We start from the raw sequence: 17545 nt of genomic DNA, 5'->3' as shown, positions 1-17545 counted from the left end.
CTGCTGCTGGTGTTGCAAATACATGTTTCACTTTGCATGGCAGAATGTTTTACTGAAAGGGATGAGGAAGTTATTTGAGAACTCAGAAAAGTAATTTTAGCGTTCTAGAGTATTAACCATAACTTCTATTACAAAAAGAACCTTCTTATTTTGTTCCTTTAGTGCAGTTGCCTCGGAAATGTGTTAAGATTTACAGCTTTGATTCCATCAAGATGGTGTTAGGGTGTGCCAGGCTTCTGCCATTAATACAGACATAAAAACAGAATGTTAACTCTCTAGGTTATTATAACACTGTGAGAAGCTGCTGCTGAACACAGAGGAATCAACTGAGAGGCTGCTGATGCTTTTGTAAATGCATGTTTTACACAGATTATAAGGCTTTATTCTCACATGGCTGAGAAAGATGGTGTGAATTTATACAACATATGCTCCTTTTTTAGCTTCTGGAGCACCTTCCATATAACATGTATGCAAAAATCCTGAAAGAAGACAGCTTTCTCTCAAAAATGGTTCAATACATCCCAGCATAGGGTCAGCATTTTGCACAGGATAAACTCACCTGAGACCTCACCAGAATTCCTAAAATTAGTACAACACCACCAACAAATGATTTAAAATTTTGCAAAAATCTGTTATCACTCTTTAATTGTGCTCCTTTTTGTGACCCTCAAAATCTGGTATTCACTACAACGCATTTTACCGGGGAGCATGCAATGGGTGTCACAGAATGTTGTCTATGTTAGCACTGGCTCCTCGGACACAGACACACAGACACACACATACACACACACACACACACACACACACACTCTCTCTCTCTCTTATTTACTTATTTGAGATATATATGCAGGGCCACTGGAATTATGTGATTGTGTGGCCTCTGCTTTTTTTTTGCATAATTATGGATTTGCGATATTTGCCACCTATTCCACCAATTGCTGCATACTCTGCAGATCTTAACAAAAATGCATTTTATTTCTAGATCAAACAGTTAAAAAGTTACTAGAAACGTAGTGACGTGTGCCTGCACAGTGGAATGCACTTTGCAGAGGTTGACTGGTGACCTTTCTTTTGCTTAGTAGTATATTTGGGTGTTAAACTGATACTAATGAGGTGCAACCTGTGCCCAGACAGTGTTAACAAGTTTAAAAATGAGAAAATAATGTAGTGATATTGCAAAATGTGCTGCATTACGTCGCATATTTTGCCTTTTCTTGTTGCATAATTCTGTAACCCTGCCGTGTAATTTGACACCCGCAGCATATTTGCAGTGGACCTGACTTATATATATATATATATATATATATATATATATATATATATATATATATATATATATATAATGTGTGTTAACTAAATCAAATCTTTACTTACCTCTACATTTTCACCTTCACAATATAATATATGTTCTTCCTCTGATATGTTTGTACCACATGTTTAGGACTTGAAGTTATGGTAGTATAGCTCCTATGCAGGTTAGCTTCAGTATGTACCCAGGCAACGCCAGGCTGATGTATAAAAAATCATGTACATGCAAAAGACAGTTCCTGGCTATCATTTATTTCATGTCCCTCGGATGTTTCCTGAGGAAGGTTACTCGATGTCTCTGTTGCCAATGAAATTCTGCTTTCCATATTTAAATTTCTTAAATCTCGGGGCTGCCTTGCCGGCCCCAGTCTCCTTATCATGTTAGCTGGGTCACATGACACGACTGCTTCCCTTGTTTCAACCTTACTGGGGCTCTGTCATGTCTTAAAATCCCTGCGATTCTCTAAAACGTACATGCATTGATTTTTTTTTATGTAAGGGGTGCTTAATTTGAGTCGGTGCTTTCCGGTGCTGAGCACCGGCAACTTAATTGGTGTGCGGTGCTTGGCACCAGCACCTAATTGTCAACACCACCCTTATGGCAGTCTGCCACAAGGTGGCACCACTCATGTAATTTAGAGATGAGCAGTATAGCAGTTCTTTGGGAAAACAATATACATTAAAAAATTGCTAATACTTGCCTCACCAGCCATTCTTTTAGCTTTGGGGACCTGTAATAATCTGAACTGTCGCATTTACATGCAAGAGAGATGGTTAGTAGTTGTTTTGGCAGTGATGACAAGGGCGATGGGTGGTGCAGGCTGCAGTGGCCTCCTGGTCAGAGCCCTGGATCTTAATATTTTACAAATTAAGCATTGTATGTAAGTAATTTAGGGTTTGTGAAGCTAGGCTGGAATTTACATTTTTTTCAATTTAAAAAGCCAAAAGGTGCATCGCTTGACCATTATTATCAGGGGCAAACTTGTGATTGGGTGTTATTTATTGGATCTGATAAATTCCAAACCATGCATAGTAGAATTTTAACAGGTCTGATAAACATTTGCCCACAATTGGGGCCACTCATAATAGAGGCCCCTATGTCCATTAGTTTAAAATAAGATGTTTTAAAGAAACAGTTTGTAAGGGAACATTTAGGGTTCTGTGGCAAGGAATTATCCCTTTGGCTATGTTGGACCAAATTTACTAACATAACTTGTGAATGTGAAGCAGCGCAAATGACAACGACAATGAACTTACACACCAAAGCTATTTAGCAACGAAAGTAGATACAAGCACAACACAAAATCAATGTATGTCTGAAGTGCTAGTTCCCCTGTAATGCAAGTAATAGGGCTTTCCAGGATGGGAAATTGAAAACACTCCTAGGATTCCAGATAGTTTGACTTAGTTGTTCGTGACATCCTATCACCAAATGGATCCAAGCACAAACAATGGCCAAGCACATTATTGCATGCTATTCCAAAGCGTAACATGCAATTTACCCATGGCTATTTGTCATTACATAGAAATCTGTACTGGAGTACGAATGTCATTGGTGACACAACTGACTTACCCTACTGCCACCACCCAACTGTTAGCATCACGCAAAACAAATAATTATCGAAACAAGAGCACAGCTGATTAGATCAGGTGTCTTGTAAATGTGTTGCTGTGCACATTGTTAGGTCTTGCTTGCGACAGATTATTAACTCTTGCTTACGAGCGATATTGTATTCAACAAGGGCCTTGCAGCTCGCCCATTGCTTAACATTCATTGGCTTCATTTTCACTCTAATTTGATACCTTCTAATTGGCCAATGCGTGCGGACTACACTTCCCCCTTTTTCAGCTGAAGTATGGACCAAGTACGGATTGTTTCCGCTTGATTGCTGTCCTTCCGTGGATAGCCCTGTGACTGAGAAACTACCATTTTTTCTTCTTCCCTCTCCTCCTTGATGAACCCCTTGTCATTTATAAATATGTTCTACTATGTCACATGCACTTCAAAGAAGCCCTTTTCTCCCTTGAAATGGAAGTTTAGTTGTAACGACAGATGTTATCTCCTTCCAAATGCATTTTCACTATGTCATTGACATTGGCACAATTGCTTTCTGTATGTGATAGGATTTATTTTCAAAATGTCATCTGTTTTTTCTTTTTCACACACAGGGAGATGAGCTGATTTGCACAGAATCTCAGAGGGGTTGTGCCAAGACCTAACAACCATTGGCAAAGCCATTAGGTCGCACTTTTGAGACTATTGACTCTGCCATAGCTTTTCATTCATTTTGTACAGCATTGGCATTACAGACACTGGCAATAATTTGAAGTCATACTTCATAGCAGTGTGGCAGCTCTGTACCATGACTAAAAACATAAAAAAGAACATAGATGCAGTCAGTGCTTATACACTTTTAGTAAACAAAAAAGCCCATTAGCTCTAGCTACATCACAGTTCTTTTTTGAATTAGTTTTAGCCACATTTAAAAGCATCCGCACTGCTGTACTGCATGGCTACAAAACATTGCCAATCATAGGCGCGACCTATTGGCCTTCCAGTGCTTGTTGACTTCCACCCTACACAGAGCTGCAGATTTTCACACAGCACCCCAAATGGGCCATCATTTCTCAGAATGCATTGTCAAGAAAAATAACACAGCAGAGTTTTCACATTTCCCATGCAGACTTTTCACTGAAATAAGAGAACACTCTGCATTAGTATACTGCACACTACAGCCAATTCCAATGTTGTTTTTCTGTCGAAGACACAAAAGGTACATTGTAAGAATTCATTCCTAAAGTCTGAGAAAGTCTTTTTCAATCAGCCTGTGTCACACAAGCCCCCATCTTTTTTTATGACAGTACAGCAGCAATGCCTGCCAGCTAGTACTGGCCAGCATTCAACAACACTAGACACTATTTATCTTGTCAGTCATTAGTCACACCCTACAGCCGCAAGGCACCTTAGTAAGAGTAGTTCTGCTCAAAAGGCACACTGTCAGTCACAAGTAACACATGCTAAGCACCCATAAACCTGCATCCGATACAAATCACACACATCAGGCAACAATAGCCCACAGCAGGCATCCATAAATTCCATCAAACTAACAGCCTCAAACAGGGATAACTGAATATAATATTTAGTCTCAACAAGTACACTATGCAATAATCATACCTTCAAACAATATTCTACAGCATGTACCCCATGAGGCCCTATTATGCCATAACCTCTCAAGCGGGCAACATTGTGCACTGTTTATCCACTGACAGGGGCCACTGTGTATTAGAACATTGAAAACAATGGAGTGCTTAGGGCTTCTAATGGCCGGTAGAAAACTGGAGCATCAACATTCCAGTGTTTGTTGAACAAAGGTCTCACCGAGCCAAAGGGTATTTCAACTCCTTCGGGCTCCATTAGGCCTTTGTTTTACAAATTAGAACATACTGCCCTCTAAGGGCAGAATTTTCGAATAGCTTTAGAGCCCTCCTTAGGGGCCTCTAACAGCCATAAAAGGCCAGCTACGGCGGGCTTTAGGGCTATAGTAATCACCCCTTTGGGCAATGTTGTGTACAATAATCTTTGAATGGATGTTAGTTCCCTTTGACCACATCCTGCATGATTCTGACCCCATAAGGCGCTATTCAATAATAATCAGCCTGTCAGCAGTATTGTATCATAACTCACGCTCAAAAGGTAGTATTGAGCCATTACAATGCTCAGAGGACAGTACTTTCTTAACAGTGCCCAAAACAAGGAGCAGTTGCTGCATTAGGAACTATCAACAATCTATCCCATGTAGTAGTCACACAATCAAAGAACCCACTGCTCATTGATACTAGATACATAATATTAAAAACCATGAAATTGATAATTAACATAAATAAAGAGAGCCAGCCCCTTTTGTGCAATTACTCTTCCTAACAGACTGCAACATTCAAAAGTCACTTAATCAGCCACAAAAGAGAAATTATTTCCTCTCAGGCACAATAGTAATCAATAACTGCCACAATCAGGCATTGTGTAAAACATTAAGCACTCAGAACATCTCCCCAGACACATGACACAGTTGTCCCCCATTAGCAAGATGTCTCCCTATAGGGTAATGACCAATGAAACAGACAGTTATCATTACATTAGACAGTGCTCTCCTAAAAGGAAGCTGCTCTCCAATACGCAATATCATCTCGACAGATAATACTGCCTCAACTCGCAGCATTTCATAAACAGACACTATTTCCAACTGTTAGTCTGCATCAGCAATAGCCATAACCATACCCAACAGTAAAAGAATCCCAACAGGCACTTTGCACGTGAACCATAACATACTTTTTGTAATCATCACTTCCACCAGGCAACCACTGCCATCACTCCTACCAGGTAATCATGCCAAACAATGTTGCAAAACAATCAACCTACCAGACAACAAATGTCAAATACTCATCAACATTAGACAAGAGTTAATATTCCCCAACTAATCCCTGCTCATCAACCAGCTAATTGCAGCTGAGAAGACAAGCATATGCAATGCAATAGATCTCATTACTGAGAGTTTGAGGTATTGGCGTTGCAACAACATTAGCTCACAATTTCAGTAATGCGAGACCTAGTGCATTGCAAATGCTTGCATAGGGAGCCAGGAACCAGCATTGTATGTCTCAGTGCAGTACTGTAAGCTGCTCCTAGAGCTCCCAAGTGAGCAAGGCACCAGCACTGCATGTCAAGGTGCAGTGCTGCAAGCTGTTCCTAGAGGTCCCTAGTGAGCAGGGCACCAGCAGTGCTTGTCTAGGTGCAGCACCACAAGCTGCTCCTAGAGATCCCTAGTGAGCAAGGCACCAGCACTGCATGTCTAGGTGCAGTACAGCAATCTGGTCCTTGAGGTCCCTAGTGAGCAAGGCACCAGCACTGCATGTTTTGGTACAGAACCGCAAGCTGCTCATAGAGGTCCCTAGTAAGCAAGGCACCAACACTGCATGTCTTGGTGCAGGACCGCAAGTTACTCCTAGAGGTCCCTAGTGAGCAAGGCACCAGCACTGCAGACCTCTTTTGGTCACATATGGTACTGCACCCTGCAGAAGATATGGTAAATCCACCCTACCCATAATGCATTGCATTCCAAGACAGTACTACGTGTACAGTCAAAAAGCTATGTCCATATATACAATTAGTAATTTTGAATTGTGACAGAAGAATTACTACATTATTTCAGATTAGATTGTACTGTGTGTGGAGCTGATGAAGGGAAATTTATAGAGGGTCTCATTTAAATGTGAGATGTTCTAGTGAGCGAAGTAACCACTGCCAGCCTAGCTTAGGACCAAGTGTGTATATTGCCTGAAGCCTTTTAAGAAAATAGTGCCTTGGGGCTGTAATTAAAACTTAGGGAGTAACAACACATGTAACAGGGGGTGTCCTCATGGGAGGTTACAAAAAGAGACACAGCTGTACTAAGGAGGGACTACTAATCCTATTGACCAATGAAAAGCCACCAATTTCAAAGAACAGGAGCCAATTAAAAAGATGGGCGAAATGTGGGCAGAGCTTTATGCACATATCCTGAACACAGCATGTCTCGAAGAGACAGCACAAGCGCTGCCTAGACAATACCTAAAAAGAATCTCATCCACATACATTTTGCTCATAAAGCATAGCCAGGACACATGCACGTTAATAACCAATTAGAAATGTCAGGTGATCAATATCAATCAGACAGTTTGGAGACAACTCGAGCACTATCCTTGAAGATTTGATTCTACTGGACTAAAAGTAAGTGATCCTATGCACGTCACAATTACTACATTGGACTTGAATATTTTACTAAATATCAAAATTGTAATCCTTGTGGTCCAACTGCAAACATAAACATATAATTCACTAATCACCTCTATGTTGGCAAATATGCTGCTCAATATTTACCACATAACAGTACTGGGGCCTAACCCGCTCTGGACAAGCAGGACAAGAAAATACGTGGGGATCAATTTGGGAAGACAAACATCACAGTCAGAAATCACTTGCAAACCGCCTCAGATGTAGACGTGTTACTAATTGGTCTGCAACAGGACATAACTAATGCCCTCAATAAGCTGGGCCTCCTCAAAATGAGGACACGGAAATACAGGATCAAAATTTCAACCCATGGGTCAGTGGAGCAATAGCTAAGTTGAAATAGTAATTTCAGAGCTTGGAGCATCTATGGGACAGGCTCTGGGCAGATGAGAATACAACATGCTGCAAAAGGCGCATGAGAAATTATCACAAATATTATATGAGTCAAACAGTTTAATATCCCCAAATTCAATAACAAGGAACCTACTAAAACAAAAGACGTATTTTGCACAAATGATTAAAACACTAACCTTGACATCTTAAAGATCCCAAACACCGTTTCATTCAATTTCTCTCGTTCAAATAGTATAGATATTGACACTTGTCCAAAAAAGCAAAACAGCGTGCTTCGAGAAGGAACCAGTCTCGCAATGTGCATGAACTGTTCCTCCCTATTACCTACGCTAACATCATGCTCATGTGGAAAATAGTCTTTAAAAGAGATCAGTCCCTTGTGACCAAAATACTGCAACATCTCAACACTTTTGAAGAAACCCATTGCAAGCCCACGAGATCTGGCAAGCTACCAGACATTTTCTAACCAGTAATACTCTAAGCCAACTAAAAGAATACCCTGAGGCAAACCTTCTCCTTCACCATTTATAGTCAAGGTTTATGCCCATGTGGAGAATAGAGACTGTGCTTGCAAACATCTGGAAAAACGTCTTCACCAACCTAGATGAAGGAAAGCCGGCTTTGTTGATGCTCCGTAACCTTTCAGCAGACTATGGCATGATCTATTTTGACACTGTATTGAAAAGACTTAATGGACTAATGGGGAATTAGACATGGATTTAACATTGATCTACGCTTTCTTGAATTATAAAAACCAACAAATAACTATAAGAGAGGAGGACTCATGGACCCAGCGACTTGAGACCCTCACAGGCGATTTGCAGCGCTCTATACATGTCTGATTGGTTGATTGATTAATGGATACAAAAGATAACAAGACATACCACATCAGTCCTCTCTCCTCTGCCCATCATTCAATATCTATATGCTTCTGCTGGCATACATACAAGATGCTCTGTGGTTTATTTCAAAAGGAACAAGAAGACACCCAAATAAACATCCGGCTGAAAAATAATTCAAGGAATCAGAAAACATTTTGCATTGCAATAAGTACGTATTCTAATGATTTAACGGAACTGTAGTCAGCCAGTATGGGGTCAAAAAGAAGATCTTAGTACTGGGAGAGGCAATCTGGAATGAGATTCTTTTTAAATGTCTTCCCTCACAACATCACAAAAAGCATTTTATTTGACACAGATTTATTATTCAATCAACTGTGTAGTGAGAGATCCAAATCTTAAATCATTTTTCCAGTGTTACAGTAATTCTCTTGCTTACGCAAACCAACCCCTAGGTGGTGTTAACGAAGGCCCCAGTGATGGGAAAGCTGTTTTAGTGCAAAGTATTAGAAAAAGGGGTTCCAAAAAACTTTCAGATGGCAACAACTACAGATTAATGTTTCCAATCTTTGCCTGAATGTCCAAAATCATACAACACCAGCCTTGAAAGCACTCCATTCACTCCTGGTAGAGTCAAGGATCAAAATCAAATTTATATACACCGTCCAGAAGACCTATTGGAGAAATACGCATGGGCGATCGGTCTAGTTGTAAAAAACTAACGTATGAGCAGCCAATTTACAACAGATCATAAATCATTCACACTTTTTTCAAAGGAAATACCTCACCCTCCTACCAAAAAGTAGTCTAACATAGCAAGCATATTTGTAGAGTGCAGTTTCACCCATGGGATCTGTTTGTACTGTTGACACCTAACAAATGTTTTTTGTTACCCAGCTGAATGACACATATTTTACCAACCTAGGAAGGATGAAGGACATTGTGGACTTGCCTGGATCCGAACCAGTGATTGTGAGGTTAAACACAGACCCTGCAGTCGATGTATTAGTCTACAGTTGATAGAACCACAAGTTCTTGTGCAGTTACACCTTTTATCGCTGATCACTAATTTTTAAGATGTCAGACATTACTTAGTGATTCATGCGCTTTTATAAACCTTCCTGCTTAAGGATAAGAAAGCACTTCGCTGCCAAGAAGTCATTTATTTACTCATGGATAAGTACTGGATCCTGTGCTGTCACTTCCAGGATTGCTGAGCAAGGGCCTTGTACTCTGGCCTTGACATGTGGCAGTCCAGATTCTGCAGAACAGGGGAGGCTGGCTCCCCTTTTGTAGACAAGAGATGAGTGTGGGTGCTACATTTTTACATGTGTAGGCTGGCAATCTATGGAACAGGTTGACCACTGAAGAGATTTTGAGTATTCTTATTGAGAAGTGATTAATGTGCCCACTACCAAAGACTAGAGGTTGATAGACAAGGGAGGCATCTTCACCAGTGTATTGGTTGGGTGATTAATGCCTTGGCTATTGCATTTACTTGGGTGGACATTCTGATGCCGCTGTCCAGGTAGACACTGAAGTGTTCTTCTGCAACGGCTAACAATGTGCGCTGCTTGAACAGGGAATCGGGTGGACGTCGACTCAGTGCTGCACAAGGCTTAGACGAGGATCTGGATTTTCTTTTAGGTTAATGTTATGCTTCATCCTCTCATCTATTCCTCAAGTACGGCCCTATTTTAGGAATCTCGAATAAGGTGGTAGCATCCACCACAGGCCTCCGAGTGTAATTGTCCATGCTAGAGAAGAGCGAATGGCTGAGGGTTCTTAAAGATGCATTAAATGAACGTATGTATGTTAAAAGGGCTGAGGAAAAAGAGTTCGTATGTGGGGCACCACAAATGCAGGCCACTAGGATGGGGAGCAATGTGCCCACTTTTCCCTAGTCCCTCAAGCAAGGAGGTAGCCATATTAAGGTGGTCTGGAGGCTCTGGTGGTGTGCTGATCATGCAGGAGCTCGTGAGGGCTAGTCCTCAGCGTAGATAGAGTAAGCAATCCGTGCCAGTCTAGGACAGGCTGACACCACGGGTTGTGATAGGGGCAGATTCTGTACAATCTAAGGAGGCAGGTCTGAGCGACTGGCGTGGAGTCTGGAGTCTGGGGGCGGAGGGGGGGGGGGTGGGGGTGTCTAGCAAGCACTGCAGCTGGGCATGGCCTCTGCCATGCCTTCTCCTCCACCCTTCCTGTTCCTCACTGGCCTCCTCGTGACACCGCCTCATATGGAAAGAGGGCCATGCTCCTCTCTGGCAGGTTGAAGGATTACAGGGAGCAGGCGGGGCGCGGGGCACTCGGTGACTCAGAGGTCACAGGAGTCAAGGTGAGAGGCGATAAGCGGGCACTGACTGTTCCTAGTGACTGATAACCAGCAGCTCGTCTGATTATATCAGTGCCGCTCTAGTCTGGCAGCTGCTGTTCACCTGTAGGCAGCAGGAGATATCTGCTGTACCATCAGAGACCTCACACTGTGTGCCTTTTCACGAGGACATCTATCCCGCTGCGCCAGTGGAAGCGCCTACTGCCCGGGCACCCTCGGGGGCAATAGTGGCACTACAATAATGCGCCAAATATCTCGGATTTTACCAAAACTGGTTATTTCGCTTTTGCCGTTTAAGGATTTGGGTTACATTTAACGGCCTCATTCGTTCCTTAATGAGCAGCACACAGGTTTTCTTCATATGTATTTAGCACTGTAAGTGAGTGAAGTAGTTTTAAAAACATTACTGAGCAGGCATCTTCAGCCTAGAAAGTGTATGGTGGGTTCAATGTTTGCATTCGCACAGACATGGGTTCCAGTACTTACAAACATTTATCAAAGGGCCAACATTTTGGGTCTGTGATGTGGGGCGCATTGATGCCAGCAGGGTGGCCGGGAGCTGAGGTGGAAGTTTGAGGTGCTTGGTGGTAAGGTGGGTGTAGAGAAAGGGAGGCATATACATCTAGTGGCGAATTGTACAATGTGAAAACAGAAAATCTGGGATTAATCCCGCTTCCCCACTTTTCCAAATTGTGTGATCCTATGCAATTGCTTTATTTCGCTTTCCCTCTTTTTCCTTCATTATCATACATAAAAGGACCTTGAAATGCACGGGTTCAAAATGCATGTTTTACAAAACTTTCACCTGTGTTTGATTTAATAAACTACATTCTTGTTCATGGATATTAGGAACCCAGGCCACCCATAGAGTACACATAAGAAGTGAATTTTCTCTCTGTTCACTAGTGGTATTGTTTTCAGGGAGGAAGGAAGAATACATGTTTCTAAATTCAAGGTTGAAAACTTTACACTTTTAAAACTTCTCAACCCACTGATATAATCTGTTGTACTAAGGTGAAATAGCTCTGTGTGTTAATGAAATACACTTTTTGAATTTTGAAGAGACTATATTATTTTTTTCGCCTTTGCTGCAAGTTGTCTTTAAAAATGAGGGTGTTCCTAAAGTTAAGCAGTGCAGGACACCCTTGTTATTTCCTGTCTCTAACTCCAATTAGCCTTTAAATAAATGCTTGCCTGTATAGATAATATCTTTTCATGTTAGTACCGAGTTGAGTAAACAGCATCCCAGTGCTGCTGTTGACCAGGGGGGGCACACATAAGTCTCAGGGAGGCCTCATGTAAAGGTCAGGAGGGCCGCATGTAAAGGTCAGGGAGGCCGCATGTAAAGGTCAGGGGGGCCGCATGTATAGGTCAGGGGGGCCGCATGTATAGGTCAGGGGCGCCGCATGTAAAGGTCAGGGGCGCCGTATGTAGCATGTAAAGGTCAGGGGGGCTGCATGTAAAGGTCAGGGGGGCCGCATGTAAAGGTCAGGGGGGCCGCATGTAAAGGTCAGGGGGGCCGCATGTAAAGGTCAGGAGGGCTGCATGTAAAGGTCAGGGGGGCCGCATGTAAAGGTCAGGGGGGCCGCATGTAAAGGTCAGGGGGGCCGCATGTAAAGGTCAGGAGGGCTGCATGCCGCCCCCAGGTTGTACTTTGAGTATCCCTGAATAGTGTTTCTTTTATGCTTATGTTCAAGAAATTAATGGCTAAACAGAGCACCTTTGCAATTCATTCTAAATAACCAGCGGTTCCTCCATTAATTAAAGATCATGGGTTAGTTGTAGAAACCACGTGTTCCTTAAATCTGAGCGCCTTTGTGAGGCTGGTTAATGGGGCTTTAGCAGTCAATACTGTTTAGGCTCGGTGTGATAAGCGCCTGACTATTGTCGCTGTAAGTCAGGCTGGTAGGTCTTGGGCAGTCAAAAACAGTTTCGTTTCTGCGTGCAACGCTACTGACTATGGGCCTTGTAAAGCTGGCTGAGAGGGCTTGGGCATTCAATTACAGATTAGAGTCTGCATGACAAGCATCTTATTCTAGTCTCTTTCAAGCTGACTGATAGTGAGTGGGCAGGCAACAACAGTTTATTCTCTGCATGACATGTGTCTTACTCTGTTCTCTGTATGGCTGGCCGATAGGGCTTAGGTTGTCAATAATAGTTAAGGCTCCGCATGCATCTGACTGTAGGGACTGGTTAAGGCTTGGGGAGTCAATAACAGTTTAGACTCTGACATGTCTCCGACTCTGGTCTCCGGAAGGCAGGTTGAATGAGCTTGGCCAGTTAATATTATTTCGGCTCTGCTTGATATGCCTCTGACTTTGGTCTCTGTAATGGTGGCTTATGGCACTTTGACCATCAATAGCAGTTTAGATTCGGCTTGACATGTGTCTGGCTATGCTGTGCTGTGCTATGCTATGCGAATTTCTAAAGCATGCAACTACCCGAAGGCTACCAAGCACTAGTGAGTCAGGACCTATGCAAGCAAGTATCATGTAAACATAGGAATATTAATGGCGGTAGGCCAAGCCTTGAGCTGTTTCTGAAACCGTGTCTAACTGTCTTGGTTTCTTAGCTCTGTGGGCATTGAGTTCCACATCTTAGGTACAAGATGTGAGAAAGATATTCTGACCCATCTAGTCCTCCGGATTCGGGGCACCCTCAGGAGTCGGGCATTGGAGGATCTTAATGTTCTGTTGGGGGTTTAAGGTGTTGGAAGTGCCATAATCAAGGAAGGACATTTTGAGTTGAATCCTCTGTAGGCTATGCAGAGTGCTTTGAATGGTATTCTTTCCTTGAGAGGGAGCCAGTTGAGGGATGCCAAGGAATTTTTACCAAGGTGTGTTTGGAGACCATGAGTAGCAGCCTGGCTGCCACATTTTGGACCACCTGGAGTCTTTTTATAACATATTTAGGTAAGACCATGTATAAGGAATTCCCATAGTCCAGTCGGGGGAGAACTAGCGACTGGACTATAGTTGTTCTGGAAGGGGTGGATAGAAGGTCTAGAATTTTGTGTATAGTTCCAAGGATGCCAAAGCAGGAGGCCGCAAGTATTTTTGTTTGTGCATCCATATTCAAAGAGCTATCCATCCACATACCAGGCTTTTTATGTAAGAGGAAGGGGTTGGTGGACTGCCCAAGCACTTTGGCCATTCTAGAGAGGGCAGGGGATCTGGTCTATGCCCCAGGATCATCAGTTCAGTTTGTCCCTGTTTAATTTAATGCAGCAGTTTGCCATCCAACAGGCAACATTTTCTAAGCGGGGGGAATGCTGTTGTGATCCTGTCCCAGGGAAAAGGGAGACGACCAGTAGTGTGTCATCAGCATACGAGATGATCGGCAACCCAAAATCCTGCACATTGTCCATTAGTGGATGTGTGGATGTAAATATATTATATATATAATATATATATTTAAAAGTATGGGACTGAGAACCCTGGGGAACCCCACACTTCCGGGAAACAATGTCCGAGTAGCATGGATTGTCACATAGCTGAAATGACCTATCACTCGACTCTGGTCTGTGTAAAAATGGCTGATATGGTTTAGGCAGTTAATAATAATTAGGAGTCTGTATTATATATTTCTGACACTGATCTCCATAAGGCTGGCTGATAGGGCTTGAGCCGTTAAGAACAGCTGGGGCCCTACATGGCATCCATCTGACTGTGGTCTTTGTAAAGAAGACTGAACGGCCTTGGGTAGTCAATAGCATTTTGGGCTCAGTTGGACTTGTATTTGACTCTGTTGCCAATAAGGTTGGCTAATAGGGTTTGGGAAAGTAATAACAGTTAAAGTTCTGCATTGAATGTGTGCAACTCTGGTCTTCATAAGGCTGGATGGTAGGGCTTGAGCAGCTAATAGCAGTTTAGCCTGTGCAGGACATGTATCTGACTCTGGTCTCTGTAAGGCTTGCTGATATGGCTCGGGCAGTCAATACCTGTTTAGGTTCTGACTGGCCTGTGTCTCACTCTGCAATCTTTGTTGGTCATGGTTGGTGCTCATCTTTGGTGCTCATGAGTCAGGCAGAGTGGAATTACCTGGTGGATTCTTCTTCAGGTGCGTCTGGTTTTCTACACCATATGTATGGGAGAACCATATCCGATTGTACTGTACAGCAATTCCACATGGTAACATTGCATGCAGCTTTGACTGCAGCAGTAACCAAATCTCATTTCCACATTTCCCTTTTTTTCTGGTGGGGGAAGGGAGTCGAGAATCCCATAAAACACCTTCCCCTTACTCCCCCTTTACTTACCTTCAAACAACATCCCACTGACAGATCCCCACCAATTCCCCCCCCATGGAGTTGGGAAATCCGTGTAGTTTTATAACTGAAAAAATTGGTCCCATATGGTAATTCACCATTCAAAGGGTTTAACTTGTAATTGACAGTACTAGGGTGGATTTACTGCATGATAACATTATTATTGAAGGCAATTTTACTGTGCACCCAGAGCCATGCAAATTGGAATGAGGAGCTTTGTGCATCTTAGCACAGTCTCGAGTAAATATTGTGGGTGCAATTCAAAAACATATTTATAGGTACATGAAGTAGTACTCCTATAGTTGGAAATACCGGATAAACCACAGCCAGTAACCTCGGTCCGGAACCTTGGGGTTATGCTCAATAACAAGCTGAGCATGGAAACTCAAGTCACAAAAACAGTGGGGACTTGTTCTGCGTTGCTGCGTTCTCTGCGCAAAATTATGCCACTCCTACCCGCACATGCCCGAGCAACGATAGTTAGGTGCACTATTCTTAGTCGCCTTGACTACTGTAACGCGATGTTACTCGAGTCTCCAATCGTGTTGCTGGATCGGCTGCAAAGAATTCAGTCGGCGGCTGCCAAACTAGCCCTCGGCTGGACTAGGAGATCCTCGGCCACAGCAGCCCTAGCCGAGCTACACTGGCTACCACTGAAGCAGCGGGTGGCATTCAAAGCCCTCTGCCTGGTCTTCAAAGCTTTGCATGGACTCGGACCTAAACCTCTGCAAGCCTTGTTTTCTTGGTACACCCCCAACAGGACCCTGCGTTCTACATCTGCCTGTCTTGTAAAAGTGCCGAATTACTATAAAGTTAGAATCGGGGGCAGATCTTTCCAAATCGCAGCGGCTAGACTCTGGAACAGTCTGCCCATTGATATTCGCCAAATTTCCCACCTCCTCCCTTTCAGGAAACGCATTAAGACCTGGCTCTTTCCTTAAACCCTCCCCCTATGCCCCCGTTACGATTTGCCTCAGTTAAGAGTTTTCTCCAGCGCCAGGAAACCTGCAAGGTGTCAGCAGCGCTCTATAAATTCTTTAAATAAAAAATAAATAAGAAATAGTACAATAGCACTCTTCACATACTCATAAATGCCTTTTTGAATTCGCTCTATAACATTTAAGCTGACCCTAAATTAATGGTTCCTTCTGTTACTTAATGATCACTCTTTTGGCACATGAAAATCATTCTTCATACTCATCTATATTACAAACTGGGGGATCAGCTCAAGGCATTTATGTGAAATACAATTCCCCTATTACTACTTCTCATACACATAAACACCTTTGAGAATTACCCCTGTGAGTCTGAACCCTTAGAACAGTGTCTCAGTCAAATACAATATTCCTGTAGACAACATTGAGCTTATTATTATTGCTATTTATAAAGCTAAGCTGATACCAAAAAAGGTATATTGGGGACCCTTTTAATCTGAAAAGATGGCTTGTCACTACTGACCGCCACCCCTGGCAACTGAGGCATATCGAGCAAGTACTGTCTTCCAGAAGAACCCTTGAAGATGTACTTGTTTAGAGGTGTGGCGAGTACCGGAGCAACATGGCCGCTAAGCTATTGATTTTCACGTTTCCGCATAACCTGTTACAATATATCACTTTCACCTCAGCTGAAGAAATGACCGACACCTGACCTACTCTAAAAAGAGGGGTTCATCTGAATCTGCATGATCTGTGGCTGAAGTGTTCAGGGTGAGCTATTCAGGGTGATCTGGAACGGCCGTTAGTAATCAGACCCTGGAAAGCTCCATGTCTACTAAGCAGAGGACATGGTAGCAAGCTGGACTTAGCAGTGGTACAGCACACTGAGCTGGATGGTCTGATAAAGAGGACCCTATGCATGTCTGCCTGTAACCCCGCTACACCTTAAAATCATGCAGCCCTAGGGTTGCCGCCTTTCTCATAAAAAATGCTATACATTTTTGCATTTTAAGATTCTGCAAATGCCCAGAAGTGCTACTTGAATAGAGCTTGCTAAAAATCATGTGTATTCATTTTGAATACAGCTTTTCTGACTTGGTTTACTTTAATTCTCAGTTAGGGGCCATCAAGGTATCCGTAGGACACATTTTAAAGAGATTTATTCTTATGTTTCTTGTTTGAAAAAATACCAGCTTTTTGTAATTTTCTACATTTTTGTACCAGCTGGAACGTACAAATACTGGTTATGCAGGTGACAACCTTACTGCAACACTCAGCCTGTGATAGTGAGAGCGAAAGTAAACCAGTGAGCTGTTGACTTTTACAATTTCGTGTCTCCTGCAACTGCATTTCAAACAAAATGGCGTTGCTCTAGTGGTTCTCAAAAATATCTTTGTCATGCACAACAAGATCATTGGTGGCATTGTTAACTTCATGTTACATTACTCTCACACCCAAACACTACATCTCTAAGAATAATAAGAATAGTGACCTTAAGAGTCAATCATACTTATTCATCACAAACCAGATGACGCCGCGCACTCACCATCCTTTCAAAGACCATTGAACAGCATGGTCACAACACAACTACACATTGCAAGGCTTCAGGTGGCACAGAACACTATATAGTGAATACCAACAGCCAAGGAACCAAATATTTGGTCATCACTCAATAGAAAACTA

General features: G+C 42.7%; 1 long non-coding RNA gene across 1 annotated transcript in view; it reads right to left on the bottom strand.

Annotated features, from left to right (window-relative positions):
- LOC144767267 (uncharacterized) overlaps nucleotides 1-17545 on the bottom strand; it is a 431540-nt gene that overhangs the window by 351597 nt on the left and 62398 nt on the right. The window lies entirely within an intron of this gene.

This window comes from Lissotriton helveticus, chromosome 7 (genome assembly GCF_964261635.1).
Source record: "Lissotriton helveticus chromosome 7, aLisHel1.1, whole genome shotgun sequence".
Taxonomy (NCBI): domain Eukaryota; kingdom Metazoa; phylum Chordata; class Amphibia; order Caudata; family Salamandridae; genus Lissotriton; species Lissotriton helveticus.
This window is presented reverse-complemented; position numbering and strand designations above follow the sequence as displayed.